This window comes from Coturnix japonica, chromosome 12 (assembly GCF_001577835.2).
Source record: "Coturnix japonica isolate 7356 chromosome 12, Coturnix japonica 2.1, whole genome shotgun sequence".
Taxonomy (NCBI): domain Eukaryota; kingdom Metazoa; phylum Chordata; class Aves; order Galliformes; family Phasianidae; genus Coturnix; species Coturnix japonica.
In genome coordinates, this window is record NC_029527.1 from 3,381,004 (window position 1) to 3,400,229 (window position 19,226).

Genomic DNA, 19,226 nt, shown 5'->3' on the forward strand with positions numbered 1-19,226 from the left:
TCATTTTAAGTATAATCATATAATTCATAGAATAGCCTGGTTTGAAAAGGACCACAGTGATCATCCAGCTCCAACCCCCTGCTGTGTGCAGGGTCACCAGCCACCAGCCCAGGCTGCCCAGAGCCACATCCAGCCTGGCCTTGGATGCAATCAGGGATGGGGCATCCACAGCCTCCTTGGGCAACCTGTTCCAGTGCGTCAAATCTTTCTAGTTTCCCATATTGCTGCAGCTTTTCTTTAGAGTTTTTCTTATGAAGAATATTCTGTAAATGATCCCAAACTATAACTTTATCTTCCTGCTCCTGGCTAGCAGCAGCCTGATACACTTCCTTGAAAAAGCTTCAGATGCTTAATGATGAGTCAGAGATTTTTGTAATTTGCACATTGGCAGTTTGTCCACTGAGTTACTTTTTATTTTTTAAAGGAATTGCTAAAACTTTGCTAATTGTTTTAGTAAAAGAGTTTCTGATCTAGAGTATCTATCTATCTATCTATCTATCTATCTATCTATCTATCTATCTATCTATCTATCTATCTATCTCTTTCTTCCCATGAGAAAGCATGGATGGCTGCAGTACATTCTAATAATACTGAGAGCCAAACTAATTTGGTTGTACATATTGCATCCTATTTAATAAGTTATCTGGCTAAAAATGGTTTTAAGTGTGGTATCTGTTTCTCCATGGATTTGAATGCACACGGCAGTGCTTTTTCTGTGATGAAAGATGCAGAAATGCTCGTGCTGGGCAGGGAATGCAGCCAGATATTCTAGGAAGCTCCATGTTAGCCCAAGGCAGCTATAAAAAGAAAATGGGGTGCTGCTTAGATGGCTTAGTGGTAAGGGCTGAGATACCATTACTGGTCATGTTTCATCAACTTTTTGCATTTCTATCACCAAGAAATATAAAGGATTCCATGAGAGCAGGACACACAAGAAGCCTTAAGCCCTTAGAATGTAAATATTTGTAAAGCAGATGGCGAGCTCTGAGTATTAGGGTAAACATACATTTTTCTGTTTTATTCTCTTATGCAAGTGTATTTTATTCTGACCTTAATCTTTGTGCTGTGTAACGGCCATTAAATAAACAGTTTCTTTTCAACTAATCTCTAGAGAAAGATTGCTTCCTACCTACCCCTGCCTTCCTTCACTGACTGACTCCTTTTATTTGGGCAGAGTGAAAGAAAGGCTAATCTACGTGTCTGTGGAGAAAGTAGATTTTTAAACTAATGATACAGAGATATGATGTGGGAGGTGTAGATCATTTAAGTTCAGATCTCAAGGTTTTTATTCAGTTCTGTAGCTGTAAGGAGAGCAACTGTAATTATGCCTTTGAGAGAGGATGGCAGTATCCACACAGTCTCGAGACCCTCGATATCTCCGTGTCATATATAGATGGAGACAGAGAAAACCAGGAACTGAATGGGAACAGGGGAATGAACTCCCATGTGACTATAACATCGCATGGTCTGTGTATATCACCAGTCTCTCTCCTCATGGTATTACTAAGTAACAACTCGAATTTTTGTACATTTGGGACAGGGCTGAGTCTAAAAATGACAATGTAAGATATTGCACAAGTTAAATCATTTCGGAGGGAAAAAACTGTTTTGTTTATCTCAGAAAAATGATGGTCAGAATAGTTCTTCAGGGTGAGCTGGGCTGCAGTACACAGCAGGAAGCATTAAGGTGCTGGGTTTCATAATCTGCCCTATGAGTAATTTGGCATCTCAGTAGAGGCAAAAACAGGGAAAGTCCCCCATGTCAACAGACACAGCCATGTTACTGTAAGGACAGAGCTCTGGGTTTCATTCTCAGACCTGTCACCCACATGTGACTATGGACAAATTCTCTGTGGTGCCATTAATAACATAACTGAGTGGTACAGTCTCGGATGTTATACTATCAGCATAATCAACATGCCATCTAAACTGCCTGGAGCAGAACTCAGTATTCATAGATAATAAGGATTTTGAAAAATGTGTACTTGCTGAGTAAGTATTGTTCAAAAATTACCACTATAGCTGCTTTCAAGTAAGTAGAAATTTCATTAAATATATTGTTGCATGCAGAATAATATATGTACTTTTATTATGCCAAGATTTCAACTGAAATTGTTGGAACAAGATCTTCAGACTTCCATTGCTGTTCCCGTGCAGCATACATACACAGGAATAGCAAGCACAAAGCATATTTATCTTCCTGGGTCAAGAGCCAGGATGGGAATAAAGACACTCCTTGGTGTTGATAACAACTGCTTTGTGGCTGAAACTGGATCCTTGATGTTCAGTGCCTTGTTTTATGTGGCGAGGTGGGAGGAGTCCTTAGGCTCCATATTTCTCTGTTATCAGCTGGGAAGCAAGTGCTTGAGTTTCTTTCCTGGGGGAGACTAACTCCTGACAAGGCTCTCTCTCATTTTAACAAAGAGCCAAGACAGCTTTTTAAGTAAGTGTGCTTTGTGAAGTTTGGAGCCAGTGTCCTCATCTTAGGAAAAAAATAAAAGCAACAATTAAAGTCAAATCAATGAAAGCAGCTTTTTGTTTTATATATAGACAGGGAGATATTTATATCCATATAATTTTTTTGCAAACTAAACAGGTATTAGAAAGTGAAACTCAGTAAATGCAACTTCTATTCATCGATCTGTTTTCCCTTCCTGGACAGAAAGTGAGATTATGGAAACTGTAGTCCAAAATAAAATAGAAATTAAATTTCAAATCTAATCGTTTAACTACACAGTCACAATGAGAACTTCGTTTTTCACAGTCATCCATTCTAACTGTAACTGCTCAATCCTTGCTGTTTACTGTATAAAAAGTAGAAGATCCTGGAAAATAATGCAAGAATTTTTTTCTTTCTCTAAGCTCCAAGAAGATGAACATGTCTCTTGGCCTGACTGTGATGCTTTGAATCTCTGTGTGGTTTTGATTAATTCACCTCAAATCAGGTAGCTGAATTAGAGCTAGGAAACAGCTGCACGTGTGTTCAGCCATGGTAAATGCTTTTCAGTAAAAGTGCTGTTGAGATAATAGTTTTCATCAAGAGTTAAATGAGTTTCACTTGGATGTTTTCAATTGCTGTCTATGAAGCATGAATCAGGAGGAACCCTGCTTGGCTCCAGGCTCCTCGGGGAACAGGCAGACTTGGCAGTTCAAGGAAAACCTTGCTCATAAAATGAACAAAAGACAGATTGAGACAGCCACAACGTCACTTTTAGAGTCGCTTTTAAGATTAGAAATGCACTTTAGCTGAGCCTGTCACCTGCTCTCAAGCCTGTTTACTGTACACATTACTAAGTGCAGTTATTATTGCTTGCTCTCTTTCTCAGATCTGGGCGTACCTTTTCAAAAGACATTATGGAAAATGCCTAATGTAAACCTAGCTTGCTCCTCTGGAAGCCCGTCAGCTTTCTATCTATTGTTCAGCAGAGTACTGGTTATCTGACACTGCATACCGGGGAGGTTAAGTGAATGTCAGCTCCTTTAAAGGCACAGGTACCTGAAGCATTGAAGTTTCTGTCTGTCCTTTATATGTGGTTACACGCGGTCTTTTTCAAAGTCATTATCTATCATTCATTATATTGCCTAAATGGTTTTGGCCGTATCAGGCTGAGTCTAAATTCCAAATGACACCTACCCCTAAGGCTTTTTATATAAAGGTAACTGGTCTCTTGCATATGTTGTAAAACATGCTGATCTGCTTTGCATACTTTTCTGCTCTTCAGCCCGTCTGTCTAACAAGGCCCAAGGCATGTTGCTGACTCAGGCACAGCATCTCTTACAGTCTGCAGTTCTGTGTCTCCAGCCAAGTACCCAGAGAGACACTGCAGTTCATTAGTGAAAGAGGCACTGCAAGTACTGGGGGAAACTACCAAACCAGGAGTGAAATGTTAGAATTAATTCAGTATTCAACTGGAAAATTTAATTTTGAAGTATTCCTACATCTCTGAATCTTCCATGTTTCATATCCTGTATACTTTATGTTGTATGCAATGAGCAAATAGCAGTGACAGCTGGGGTTTACCTCACAAAGGGAAATATGTAACCAAAGCCAAGTTAGCGTGTGAACAACGTGACCTTTAGAAATCACCAACTTTTGTATGCTCAGACTCTTGATTTTAGGGGTCATTTATATTTCTCTTATACTCTCTTTCACTCTCTTATACTCTTCTCCACACAAATGTGGAGTTACTCAGATGGGAAAGCTTTTGCACCACCTTGAGGAAGGAGCTATTTGATGGGTATATACAGATTCTCTTTTGTGCAGATGGGCATAGTGCAGGAGTGCTGCCTGTGGGGATTGTCGTGCCCAGTTCTTGCACCAGCCCCAGTTCAGCTCTGAGAATCTCTGAGGAGTTTCTCCCAAAGCAATATTAACCCACTGGACTGAACCCATCACTGAGAACTGATTCTCTGAGTCCAAAGAGAGGATGACTTAAGGTGACTGGAAATTTAGACTAGCCAGAGGGCAACACTTTGTATCACGACATTGAAGTCTCTTCCCTAGCTACTCTCATTTTTGAATAATTCACGTCTGAAAACTCATTTCATTTGCTCTTTCAAACATGAAAGTTGGTTGGTCTCTGGTTGGGAACCAAACACAGTGTGAGCTTTGAGCCAAGAGGAATGTACTGATTAAAACAAGAAACAATAGAAGCAAAGGTCTTAAACTGACAACCGACACTACATTTTTAAAGGCTACTTTATGAGTTTGCTAAGGTTGTGTATAAAGATTCAACTTACAGATATAGTATAAAGTATTATGTTTATTGGAGTTCTTCCTTCTGTGCAATTCTTCCCAAACCAGCAGTTAGGTATTCTGATAGTTTTCATTTATTTACAGCAATACAGTATCAATGCCCTGGTCCCTCAGTAGCAAAGGCTCCTGGCCTCACTCCATGCCAGACATTGTAGGGCTGTGTACATGCACTGCTCACCTCTGCTGCTGATTCTGGATCAATCAGAAATGAGTTTTAATTCATTTGTATGCAGCTGCAGCAGAGATGATGCTTTTCTAGTCAAGATTAGTTCAGCTGTGTGTGATCCTTTAAAGCAACAAGCTCGAGTAGTGGTACAATGTGATGAACAGAGCCTCCTGTACGTCTGATCTGAGATGCAGCAGAGGATGATGATTAAATGAATGGGGATGACGTACTGTATTGAGAATACGCTATGTAGTTTTGGAAATTGTATTCCTTGTTTGACTTCAGACATGCACTGTGCCTGGACTTAAGTGGTACAAATTGAGACTTGAGCCCTACAAGAGGAGCAGTGAGAGTAAATCCTCCCTCTCACCTCCAAGCAGATGACAACTTCCCATTTATTCTTATGTTGAAACTCAGAATACCAAGAGCTTTGTCAGCTGCTTGCTTTAGGCCATTCAGCCTTTGTGGGTTGTGTGAGCTCCTGAACAAAACACTGCCATTCATGTACCAACCCTGTATTTCTGTCTCACTTTCACATTACAGATTGACCTGGAGAATGTTAAAAATAATTTCCCTGTTGTCCTGTAACATGACTTCCTTCCAGCAGAATAGCTGCAGGTAGCTAGAAACAAGTTCCTACTGTGATATAGGAGCAAAGGGTACTGAGAACCTTTCCTTCTGCAGCCAACAGACAAGCAGTAATGAGCATTTCTTCTAATGGCTAAACATTAAGTTACTAATAGTTGTTGCAGTGTGGGATGGAGGCTATTGATTAAAGGTTTGAATATCTGCAGATATTTCAGATGATTTTATTCAAATCCTGAATCACAAAGATTTGTTGATGCTTATGTTGTTCGCAGAAAGATTGTGGATTTTGTGTTCACTGCCAGTTTGGGAGTGCTGGAATTAGCACGTCATGGCTGTAGAGTAAAAAGTTCCAACTACAAGGATATAAAGAACATGTAGAAGCTTCTGCAGCCAAGTGCTTGCAATCCGTAAACCACAAACTGTATCCGTGCTTGTGCAGATGGCAGGCACTGTAATTCATTAGTGAGTACAGCTGCACATGTGGAGGACTCTGTATTTTAAGATGTGTTTGGAGCCTGTATGGCTGTATCATGTATAAGCTGTTGCTGTGGTACAATGGCTAAGCTGTTCTGAAGGACATAGCTGGTATTCAAAGACAACGTCACAATTCTTATGCTGTAGAGTCCATGACTCAGTTATATGAATCTTTGTAAGAAACTGTGAGACAAGGCCTGGGAAATGAGCGAGAAGGTTTATAACTTTATACCTGTGCTTCTATGTTGAAGAAATTAAAAAAGAACCGTGGTAAAAAATGAGCTGCATTTTCTATTTTTCTTCTCAGCTCTGGAGAGTCAAAGCCTGAAAGGCCCATGAGCTCATCTGGCTGTCAAAGTGAACACCTGGTCAAAACAAAACTAGTACCAGTAAGTAGTTAATGTCTATTGCTAAATTAGACTTTCACTTCTTGGAAGTCATCTATGAGCTGTCCCCTAAACAGAGGATTACAATGTGCATGTAGGTGATGTAATTATTCTGGCACTAACAACCTGCTGTGAACTAATTTTGCTGTGATTATTTCATTCACAATAACCAAGTAACTGAATTAATCTATATTGTTGTCCAAATTAGGGCATAGAACTGGGAACCTCAGGTCCAATCCTCCTCATCACAGAGAAATTGCTTGTTATCAATTGAGTGATGACCTGCCACCTTGTATTCATTTGCTTTTTGAGTCTTACCTGGCCCAGCACAGAAGCCTGAAGGAGCATAACCCAGGCCTGGTTGTATGAACAATGCTAACATCATTTTCTCTGTGTCAGACGATGAAAGATTTGTTTGTGCCTGGAAACTAACTATTCGAAAATACAAAATTTACTGTTTTTTAGGCTATTCTTTTTAGTATTCAGATGACAATACATTAATTCTGCTGGTGGTGTGTAGAACAGAGAACAGTGAATATGCAGATTGCAGCCAAGCTGTAGTGACACTGCTGTGAATTACACAAGTAGTGGTGAGTAGTTGATAACAAAAGCTTGATGTATTTTGTAATAGATCCTCCATGAAGTATATGCTGAATGTGACAGTTCTAGTACCTGAAGTTCTAACTTTTGTCAGCTTACATTTTCTGTCGCTCGATGTGTTCCAATGAGTCATAACACGTTTAGAGTTATAGTAAATGCCAGCAATCGTGACCACTTGCTATTTATAGAATGGAGAAGTGCTAACTAGTATTTTCAGTGTAGGAATTTAAGCTTGCTGAACTCTTTCCATCAAGGACAGTTTTCCACCTGAAAATGTTGATTGAATGGAAACTCACTGAGCTATCTATGGTTGGTTCTTAATCTCAGCATCTCTCTGCTGACACTGAGATGCATCTTGCTTAGCTGATACTGTGAACGATCCCTTCTGCTCATTTTATTCTTCAGCTCAGACCCAGTAAAACTCTGGGGCTGCCTTTGCACTCCAGTACTGTATTTTACACAAAATAAACACACAGCTACTAACATGTGGCTGTCACTGCAAGGTCCCTTCTCATTTTAGATCATTTTCCTCCATGTACTTTCAGCTGATGTAGCCCATGTTGCTTAAGTTGGATATAAACACTTGCATCACTCGAGTCTGCCACTGTCAAGCCATTCCTGTGCATTCTAGGAATACCGTTATCCATCTTGTGGCTCCATACAACCTCCATCTGTATTTTGCATTGATCAGTATAATTCCTAAATGGGATGAATACCGCTGCCTCGCTTCTTGTGAATCTGAGGGAGGTCATGTCCCTCTAGTCTTCAGAGCTTTCTACCTTCTCTGTCTGTTTAATGCTACAGTAAAATTTTCCCTTCTTACTTTTAAAACTGACCATCCTTATGCTTGCTTTGGTCTGTCTTAGACTTTGCTCTACTATCTACTTATGCGGCAGTGCTAATTGCTTTTGTCTCTATAATCACATCATATTGGATACAATAGCTTCCTCCTGTGCAGCTTTCCTGGGTCTCATTAACTCATGCTGAAGTTTCATATTTCAGATGCCAGTTTAAAGCTTTGGTCATAATCTTCAAAGTAGTTAATGGATCAAGCCATAGCTACATTAAAGGCTGAATTTTGATCTGTGATCCATCATGACAGCTGCATTTCCTTGGGGCAATGTAGATTACAAAGCCTAGAAGGAACTATATGAAAGGGAGGAACGAGGCAGTCTTAACTGAGAGAAACAAGTGATGGAAAAAAATATCTGGAAGATATTCTACAGATCCAGACCTTTCAAAGCTGAACAATGCCTTTCCTTTTGAACCACTAAGAACATTGATTTCCCTCGCTATCCTAGAAGAATCCTACCAAACAAATGAACTAACAATACCTCAGCACTGTCCTTAAAATAAATTCTACGGTGACAAAGCTTGGAAGCTGCCAAAAGACATTTCAGCACAAATTGGGCTTAAATGCAAAGTTCTGAAATATCCAAGAGATGAAATCTTTTCTCTGTTTCTTCAGTTGCATTGCTGCCTGCATTATGAGATTGTGTGAAGCAGAATTAACAACAAAAATCAGTGAGAAGTATTAAAAGAAGCAGATGCGGAGGAGTCTTTCTTCAAGATGATTCTCTCCTTCAAGAGAGACTCTGTGAATTTTATGATGAATATAGTACACAGTTTACTTTTGAAGTTAAACTAGACTTTTTCTTTTCAGTTCTAAGCTGAATTAGTGTATTTCAGGCTTAGTGTGTATGCAAACACAAAAGTCCCAATGGTTAATCTTCTGTAGAGGTTTAACCTATTCAGTTAAATTGGTATAAACACTTCTGTAAAGACTCTTAGTTTAGTTTATGTCAGCTTGGAATCTGTTTATGGCAACCCAAAATAAGCTACTTTTAAACTTGACTACAAATGTCAGCCAACTTCTTGCACCAATTTTGACTAAACTGATTTAAAATAGAATCTTAACATAAACTGGTGTAACTTTCCTGTAAACTGGAAATGACTTTGGTAAATTTCAGCATACTACAAGTCACGTCCTCCCTCTTGTGGCTGACCCAAAGATTCACAGTTGGAAGAATGCAGATTGAAGCCCTAAAATGGATTAGGCCATCCTTAGCCATGATCTGGCAACAGAGCCAGAAAACCAACAGTAATTGTAGTATTTGAATATACATAAGGCAAAGCTTTATAACAACAGAATAACAAAATGCTTGAAATTGTTGATTTGGAAAGGAGAAATTAGAATTATTTGTGAATAAAGTGATTTGGAATAAAGTTACATCATCAGTAAACATTTCTGTTAAAACTATTGGTGTTAGCATAGCTTGTACTGAGAGAACACAAGACAATTAGAGTTGACAGGGATGGATAACCAGGAATTGGAGTGGCTTGAATTAGGGACAAGGAGAAAAGCTCCATAGGACAGCCAAGCAAAATAAGGCTTGCAGATTAGAGAAACAGACTGGAAACTACATTTTCCAACTAAGTCCCCTTTGCATTCTCCAGTGGTAGAAAAATTGCTGCAGAGCAGGGTACAAAGGAGATTCTGAGCACCTGCATCTTTTCCTGACTGCACTGGTGCAGCATTTGTTTGCAGCGTCAGGCCATGCTGGCCTTCCTAATCTGCTCTGCCCATTCAAATACTAAAGATGGAAAGAGAAAACTGCGACTGGTGGATAGGGTAAGCTGTGCTTCTCCCAGACACAAAATAGATGCCCAGGGATTCAACAGAACCATAACTAAATTAGATTCCTGCCTTTATTTGGCTCCTGCCTGATTGATTACCTAATATAACTAAGCAACCATGAGGTGCTTTTAAACATGCTCAAGGGAGGCTTGAAGTTACTGCATGGATCTCAATCCTGGACACCCAGATTTATTTAATTCTACTGACACCATTTTAAGGTTCACTTCTTTGGAACTGGGCTTTAAAAGTTTTGGTGCCAGACAAATACTACATTTTCTTGCTCTACCCTGATAGGATAAAGCTGTTTTACATTCAAGCACAGCATTTGCCTATTGCATATTAGGTATTTCAGAGTGTAAGCTGAAATCTGGAAGTCGTTTTGGATCTGCAGAATCCTTTATTTCTGTCCATACTGTGATTGATCTCTATGCTGCCAGCACCAGAGCTTCCCAAGGCCCTTCTAGCCTTTTCAGTGACCTATTCAAGTCTGTCTGTAAGTCCTTTTACTGCCTCACTACCTAAATCACCAGACTGGGTAACGGAAGAAGATTTTCCAGTCCATTCTGAGAAGCAAACAACACTTCTGAAGGGAAAGACGATCCTGAGAAGACAATAACACACATCATTTGTAAAATCTAAAATTGATTGAGAAACATTTCCTTGCTGAAGGCATAACTTTCAAAAAGCATTGGGAAGCTGCATGTTAACACATGAAGTATCCACACTCCTCGGCACTGTATCCACATCCTTGCTCCCCACTGTTTGCACAACAGATTCCCCTGCCCAGCTCTCTCTTGCTGCTCTGTGCTGTCCTTACTATAGCTCTGTCCCACATAGTTCTTTGCACTAAGCATCTCTCAGTAACAATCCAACCTCGTTAGTATTAACCTCTTCCATGAGAGCACCAAGACTGAAAACTGTGAATAAGTCTGAATATCAGGTCATCCACAAAATGTTTTTCTGAGAAAAGAGGATGGTGGTGGCACAGGAAGTGCCATAAGAACTTAGGCTGTGCCTGCTATTCCCAAAGGGCAGGATACCAGCTGCTGAGCTACTAACACTGCCAGAGACCAGCAACTTGGTACCCAAGCAAGGAGAGCAGACAAAGCCAAGATGGTGGCAAGATTCAACCATGAGTCTGGATCACCCCACAAGTTCACAGTGATGAGACAGTGCCAAGGTCAAGCTAAGAAGTCAGTCCACAAGCCAGGGCCAGGTTCAGGTCTCCTGAGAGTATATAGTTCAGTGATTGCCGGGCAGTTCCCTAGTTAAAAAATAGATCCAAAGTCAAACTGGGAGATCAGATCAGAGTCTATGGGCAGGTACAGCTGTGGTTGAGCAGCTAGGCCAAGGATAAGTACCTCTTTCATACTGATGATAATAAACCCTTACTGACATCCAGCAACAAGGAAGAAAAAGTCATTTGGCTATTTAGCTTTATTCTGGAGTTGTACATCTAGCCTAATAATTTGGGTTCTGATCTTGTGTTCACACACAATAAAATGGCAACTGTAAGGAAAGGAAAGATAACAATGTATAAGCTATCCTTGCTGAAGAGCAAGTGCATAATGCACAATGCATAATTGGCTGGGCACAATGAAAACTGGACAAAATACTGCAAAGTTACTTTTTTTTATTCAACCCACAGACATTTTGACATCCTGCTCACATGTTTTGCATTAAAGCATTATGAAATCCCAAATTCTGGTACCAGATGGTTTGGGATAACTTTGCTTGTATAAAGGGTTTGGTTTGGGTGCATGGAAAATGTAAAATACTCTGGTAATAACTTTAGCAGGACTACATAGACTGCATTTGCTTTATTCTTCACCTATGCTATCTGTCTTCTACACATTATATTCTGAGTCATGATAAAACTGTGAAGCATGTATTGAAATTTACTGACTTCCCAGAACAGAGTATGTTCTGTAAAATGCTTAAAGGGACTGACGTGAAAGGAAATTTTTTTCTTAAGATCTGCTATGCTGAGAAACCACACGATGAATTAAAATAACCTTCTCCTTCTGAATACATGCCTCCTAAAATGCATTCAGCCCAGTCCTGAATGTGAAGCTAAAAAAGAAAAGTGAGTAAAAGTCAAGCATACATCTTTTGTTCCTGCCTGTAATTATTTTGCTTGCTTTACTTGCTGAGCTGAATGAGCTGTTTACCTACTATTAGCAGGGATTACATTTTTCTGATGAGCTTTTCTTGGCGCAGCACATGAGCATGAGAAGTATAAATATGGAGTTAACTTGAAATTAGATCTGCTGGAATTCACACGTCCTGTTCTACATAGTATGAATAGGGTGAAATGGCTCTTGTACTTTCTGAATTTCATCCTGCATGGACCACTGTCATGTCACGTACTGAGTGGCTTCTGCCTTGTCATTATCCAAATATAGAATTACTTCTCAGATCCAGTCACACTCCCAAGTGCAAGTGGAAAACATTGACCTGGTTAAACCAGTAGCTTTCTAGGATATAGTAATAAAAGTAAGCTGTGTTGTATAATAGAAAATTTTCAAGTGGCTTCTATAACTGGGTGTGATTTTATCTGGTTTATTTAAACTCCCTGAGACTTTCTAGAAGAATCCTCTTTCCCAATTTTTGGAAATAATTTGCTTGTTTTCAAAGGTAGCTCAAAAATAAGGGTATGACATATGAACAATGATCTCTCTCTCAGAGGCATAAAGAGAAGCAAGCTGGTGTCTCCAGGGGAATTCCACTGGTTCTGCTCAACCTCTTCTAGCAGTTTTCACTTTCCCAATTTGCACAAGTATCGTTTTCCTGAGTTTCAGTCTAAAGACCAGAGAGGCATTAAAAATAGATAAAAAGGAAGGAAGAAAGAGAGAGAGAGAAAGAAAGAGAGAAAGGAAGAAGGAAAGAAAGAAAAAAGGGGTTTCACATTTGATTTTGATGCATACAGTATTGCCAAAGAGTCTGTGTTTCCAGTTGTACTGTGTTAAACAGACTGCAGATCACTGACTCACACTGCATTTGATCAGTCTCCAAGTATTCTAGAATTATTTGCAAGTAATTCTGTCAAGTTATTCTATAAAAATAAAGTGAAACAACGCAAAGATAAGGAGTCTTGCAAGCTGTCTTGCAACCCTATCTCTAGCACATCCGGTTTTGGAGTGCTTAATCTGTAACCTATTGCACGTGTTCTAATAGCTCATTTTCTGGATGAATTTTGTCTAGAATTATCAACACTATCAACATTCTGCAGTTACTGTTTATGTAGTAACTGGACGTGCCAAAAGGCACTTTACTGTGTTAGTAGGGGAGGTTTCATTTCATTAAATCAAAATTTAATGAGAGAACCAAGTCAGACCTTCCTTTGATGGATGTGCAAGGGAAAGAGCTTTCTGCTTCCACCAGAAGAGGATACCAGAGCTGTTTGGTGTATGTGACTCCCTGTTCCTCCTTCAAAATTGGAAACTTGTCCAGACTTGTGGAAATCATCACCTTTAGGGAGTGAAAATTCTCAGCTCCATGCAGACACTGCCTGTCTATTGGTCATGGCATTGCTAGGCAGATTCCAGCCGTGAGAACCACCTACAGCACAACCTGCAGCTGTACAAAGAGTAAGAAATGGAGGTCAATGGATTTCAATACAATGGAGGTCCTGGATTTCAAGTCTCTATTTCAAATCAAATGGATAAAGCTTTTAATTACGCATGTAGGCTGGAAGGAGTTTCATGATCATAAACCTGTTTATCAAGTTGACTAATTGACATATTTGTTTCTGAACGTTCCGATGTCAATGTTAGTCACCATATGAACGTTTTTAACAATAGTGGGGTCAGGCAACACCCAACGTCATTCCAAAGTATGACAATCATTCTTGATGTACTTTCCATTTGATATCACTTCTCTCTCTCTCTTCCCACTTGGAATCTGAGTGAGAAGTGCTTCCAGGAAAGCCCTCATGACCCCAACAGCAGATGATGTGTATTTTCTGGTGTACACTAACAGACAAAAATGTGTTAAGTTTTGAAAATTAACATCTTGTTTTGAAGGAAGGAATCAGTTCACTCTGTTTATTCTTCAGTTTTCAGGGGTTTCTGATTTTTCTTGTAATTTCACATACAACTTCATTTTGCCTGTCATTCACTAGAAATCAGCATTGTGTCATTTTCAAGCTCATATGGATAAAGTGTTCTAGGTGACTCATTTTATTAGTATGACCAACCCTAGCTATAGTTGTTAGTGATACAATTGTGCCTAGACTTTCAGTTGTCAGGATCTTAAATACAATTAAGAAAAAACCCTTAAGATCTTAATGTGAAGTGTTCCCATTAGAGCTGGTGATAAAACTAATAATCTGAAGCTAGAGTGAGTTATTGTGTATTCAATTACTACAGTATGGTATTAAGAAGAAATTCAGTGAGGGAAAACAAACCATTCCTTTGAGCAAAGAGAGATTCTTGTCTCCATTTTACTTGAATAACAAACGCTGTAAACACGTAATTTCTGTACCATCCTCTGATTCTTCTCTATGTGCTTTTATAGAGTTTATATAAGAAACAGCCTTTTATAGAGTTTGTATAAGAATCAGCCTTTGTACATAGTGTTTGTTGTCCCGTCAGCCTGGAATTAGAGATGCCCTCAAAACCAAGTGTCTGCAGTTCTGAAATCCATATGCACCATTTGATATAAGTTACCAAATAGACAAGTGGTGATTAAATCACTCAAGTAGCTCATTTGGAATCCTCATTTGGAGTATAAATAAACACTCTATTTTGCCCATCAGCATCTGACACTGAAGAAAGAAACTTTGCTGACAGATCTTTTCAAAACTATATTATAATTGTTGTATTCCTACTATTTTATTTTATTTTATTTTATTTTAATTCTTGAAAGAAATATAACCTAAAACACTGGCCAAATTGAATCAACAGAGCCTTTCAGCACATCCTGTGTTCTACCTGGGAAACTACTTCAGCAACAATCCTGTTTATCTTCTTTCATTCCCAACATTTTGTAAAGTTTCATTAATAGTTGTGAACCATGGGGGGGAAAAAAGCCTTAAAGCCGTGAGGTCTCATTGCTTATGTAGTAAGCAAGAAACAAGCAATTCAGACAGCATTTCCAAGTGTTCTGGAAGACCTGGATTTCTTCTTACTCCTCCATCACTCTTAACTTTAAGGCTAAAATCTTCAAAAAATCACTTCTTGTTTTGCTTTAAAAAGCCAGCTAGTATTTAATGCATACTTTAGGCAGAGTTGTTGCAAACAGGTGTGCCTTTCTATTGGGCTCTATTTCTTTCTCTCAGTGTGAATGAGGATTAAGCAGCAGAGTGGCTAATGACTCTTCTGTTCCTTTCAGTGCAGCTTAGTCAAGCTAGAGAATATGCAAGAATGAGCATCTTTATTCCTTCGTGCCATTTTTTGGATATAAAAGTGCTTAATCCTGTAATTTTCATAATAGAATCTTTTGTTTTTTCTTGTTTTCATTTATTTATGTAGCCATGTAAGCCACTTTTCTTTAATGGCTAAAAGCAAGGTAGGTGTTTAGTTACATACCATAACCTATGTGCAGCATTTGTGCAGTCTGTGTAAGTCTGAATCCATGCAGAACCTGCAAGTGGGTTTTCCAGCCACTCCAGAGAAACCAGATGGGAAGAAAAAAACTCAAGGGAAACAAAATATCACTGCATAAAACAGTACAAAACAGAATTGACCAGAAATATTCAGCTTCTCTGTGGGACAGATGTTGGAAACACCAGCTTCCACTGAGTCAACATTTAAGGAATGCCAGTGTTAGGTGTGAATATAACGGAGGCTGATGAGATAAACCAATGAAAATCAAGGACTGTGCTTCTCAAAGGAGCATGCTGATGCAGTCTCAAAAACTGCATGCTAGCTTCACAGAGTTGTGTTGATTCTGTTAGCTGTTCATGCATGTAGATAGACACCTAAGAGATGTCCAAACACTTGGAGATGATCAAAGTTCCAGATGATGGCAGCACATGGTCTTAATTCACTTGCAACTTGTGTGTCTGGCAGTAACAGAACTCAAGTCGTTCAATGAGCTGTGGATACGCTCTGCCTGGAGGCACCCAGGGCCATGTATGAAGCAGCCCATGTGGGCAGCCTGAGCTGGTGGGTGGCGACCAGCCCATGGCAGGGGGTTGGAACTGGCTGGGCTTTAAAGTCCCTTCCAACACAAGCCATTCTGTGATTCTGTGATTTCCAGGACCATTCCTAGGAGGAATTATTATCTAAATCATATGAAATTGTCATGGAAAGTGTGCAAGTCAGGACTAATGATGAGCATTTTTACCTGGCAACCTTCACCTTTAACAATTCCAACCACAATGTGTCTGCACTGCTGGTGAACCAGATCTGGGATTTGTTTTTGCCTTTTAACACTGCCCCACTGCTCCAACTCCTTATGATGTCATTTAGCCAACTCTCAGATCAGGTCCGTAGAACACTTAACATACGAGTCTTTATGGTAACTTTTCGTTCTCATTTGTCTGCTCCAATACTTTTTTTCACCTTCAAGCCATGCACCTTTTTATGACCTTTTACTCATCCTCAGCTTTTAGTTTCTCATGCAGTTAAAATGAGACGCTCCTATTTTTAGCACATAAAAATATTCCAGGAACTACAAAACTGTTTGTCATCTCTGTTGGTAGGGGCTGATAGTTTTCATTTGTTCGCTGGTTGAAAATAACATGGAATTCAATTATCTTTCTGTTGTTGATAAGGTTTACATGTTTTAGATAATTTCAGCCTTGACTTCACGCAGCTCCTTCCCAACAGACATATCCCCAATCCCTGCTGTCCACAGAGAGTGAGCATCTTTTTTAATCATCCTTTGGTTACCAGAACAGTATTTTTTATAATTATACTTGTACTTCTACTTAATATTTAATGAAGTTGAAAGGGCGCTGCCATTTTTATATCCACATTTGATAAGAGGTAGATAACTTCACTTAGCTCACTTTGTACTATTTCAGGTAAAGCAGCACACTGGGGAAACAAACAAACAAACACTGATAGATCTCTGTAACACAAGCACATTTTTTTCTCCCATTAAATGTCTATCTTTCCACATAGAATTTATGTCTGAAAGGAATGCAGCTGTAGCATTTTCCATTCAAGTTTTGTGCTGCTAAACCATTCTTGGCAAAGATTATGATATGGTAAAGAAAACTCAATTGCGTGCTTGACAGATTGTTCCAATAATAATGTAGAGGGGGAAAAAAGTTGCTAATTATTTCAGTAATGAGATCTAGGGGGAAACGAAATTGTAATCCCTTTTGCTTTGACAGGCTGCAAACAGGACACCAAATGGGATATATTTAATAAATAAACATTGCAGTCTCTGATCCAGCTATAGCCAAGTCCTTACTCAGCCTTCTCCTTCTGAAGTCATTTGGAATCTAGTCAAGTAGAGATAAAGAGCTTGTTTCATTTTTAGATGCAAGCTGAGCATTGGTGCATCCAAACTGAGTGAGGAATCTGATAGTGGGGAGAGGTGGGAGTGTGAAGGGACAAAGGAGCTTTGTTTTGGTAATTCTGGTCTAGGCTTTAGCTGTCTTGTAATCAAGTCAAGTTAGAACGCCCAGTGTTTACCTACAGTTGTCTCGATAGCTTAAAAACGCTGTTCTAGAGTCTGCGTGTATCTGGGCTGCAGTTGTATTATTAATACATTACTTTTTTTTTCCCTAAGAATCTTTTCCCCAGAGTTAACTGGAATAGCTGCACGGGGAGCCCTTAAACAAAGTAAAACCTCTGCTGTCCATATTATGACTTGGCAGAAAATCATGTGATGATACAGCATGGGTTGGTTATGAATCTCAGCTGTAGACTATACAATCCACCCTACACAGTTCAGTACAATTGCTTCAGCAATAGGATCGGATACTCTTCTGGAGTCACAGATCAGGAATCAGCCCGTAAATGGAACTGTGTAAGCATTCAACTGATATCTAAATCACGGACAACTTGGACTCATACAGTCTAATCACATTAAATGAATATTTTTAATTGTATTTGGAATAAAACAATGTGTACAGATCTTTTGTCACTAGTTTCTAGTCAGCAACATTTAAGTTTTAGAATCACTTGTGTTAATATCTGGGTGAGTGAGAAAAGCGTCTGAAAGCAAGTGAGCACCCACCCAGCATTACAGATTGACTGCAGCAGATGCCTAAGGATCAGACAGCTGATAATACTCTTTAGCGTGCTTCAATGCATTTGCTGGTACAATCAAGGGTACCTCCTGACCTTGATTTTACAATGTAATGTTTTAACCTTAGAGCACTGCGCGAAAATAGAAGAAGCAGCACTACAAATCCTGACCTTTTAGTTGAATGTCCTGTTTTAGAATGATACCAGAACTCTATCAAGACCATGAACACATAAATGTCTGCTATTATTATCACAGTATAGCGCCTAAGTTACTTTACACTCTATGTTATGTAGGTTATTCTTCAACCTTTTTATGTGAATGGTCTCTCTGGTGTACTTCAGCAAGGACTGCTCCATCATGCACTAAACATTCACTTTACATGCTGTACAGGCCACATATTAGTGCATTTTTAAACATGTTTATCATCTCGGACAACAGGCATTAGCAATTGACTTGGTGGTACAGCTGCCTCAGTGACAGAATGAGGTGACAGCTTGAAAATGGAAATAGCACAAGATCTTTTATTGGGCAGTTTGGAACTAACAGATTATTTAAAAAATAAATAGATATTATAGATATTTTATTGTTGTCACCAGACCTGACCTCAATCTGCAAATTGACTTTGAGGTGTCACCTCATCCCTGCCTCCTCATTACGAGCCTGTGGGATGAGCTGGGCTGCTGGCTGACCCCAGCTGCCACCCTGGACCTGCCCTGCTTGCATGCTGCAGGGTTTGGCCCTGCCTTGATACCCACTAATCATGCCTGGTTCCTGCCTCCCTGCACCTTGGGGAGGAGCTGGCCTGCTGCATGTATTTGTATCTCTCTAAAATACAGTGTGTAGCAGTTTTTCAGACTTACTTAAGAGTTTTCTTTAGAGAAATGGAAAGATGATCGTGTTGCTGGACTCCTTAGTTAGCAAAGGAAGTTCTTTCTGTCTCTGGGTTAACATGGGTTATCTGTCGTCGCAACAGCCACGAGCTAACTACTCATTGTGTTTTATTATAAACATTAAGTAATTATTGGAAATCTCATCGGCTAATCATAATAAATCACTTCTTTCAGCAACACGTGATTCTTTTTGGAGTCTTTGTGGATGTTGCTGACCCATTGGGCTTAAACCAGGCAAAACATGTTTCTCTGAGGTATCTGACTTATAAGACAGAATGTCACAAGGAATCTACTGATCACAGAGAGAAAATGTCACTTACCAGTCTTTAAAAACAAATACTTTCTCCCTCTGCTGTTCTCCTAACACTGTATTGTCTGCAGAGGCTAAGCACAAAACACAGGGGTAGAACTGCGTAAAGATAAATGTCTATTCCTGCTCTGCTCTGTCTTCCTGCCATGAAAAATGAATGGCTGGGGCTGAAAGGGGGGAAGGAACAGGCAACAGCTACTACTTGCTCTGAAACTGCTGCTGACAAGCTGCTTTCAACTAAGCCACAGTTCGGGTGATGTTTCTCTT

General features: G+C 39.5%; 1 long non-coding RNA gene across 1 annotated transcript in view; it reads left to right on the forward strand.

Annotated features, from left to right (window-relative positions):
* Nucleotides 1–6,374, forward strand: part of LOC107319686 — a 36,337-nt gene extending 29,963 nt beyond the window's left edge. The window contains exon 3 of the long non-coding RNA XR_004308850.1: nucleotides 6,292–6,374. This is a non-coding gene — a long non-coding RNA (uncharacterized LOC107319686). The remainder of the gene's footprint in view (nucleotides 1–6,291) is intronic.
* Nucleotides 6,375–19,226: the final 12,852 nt, after the last annotated feature.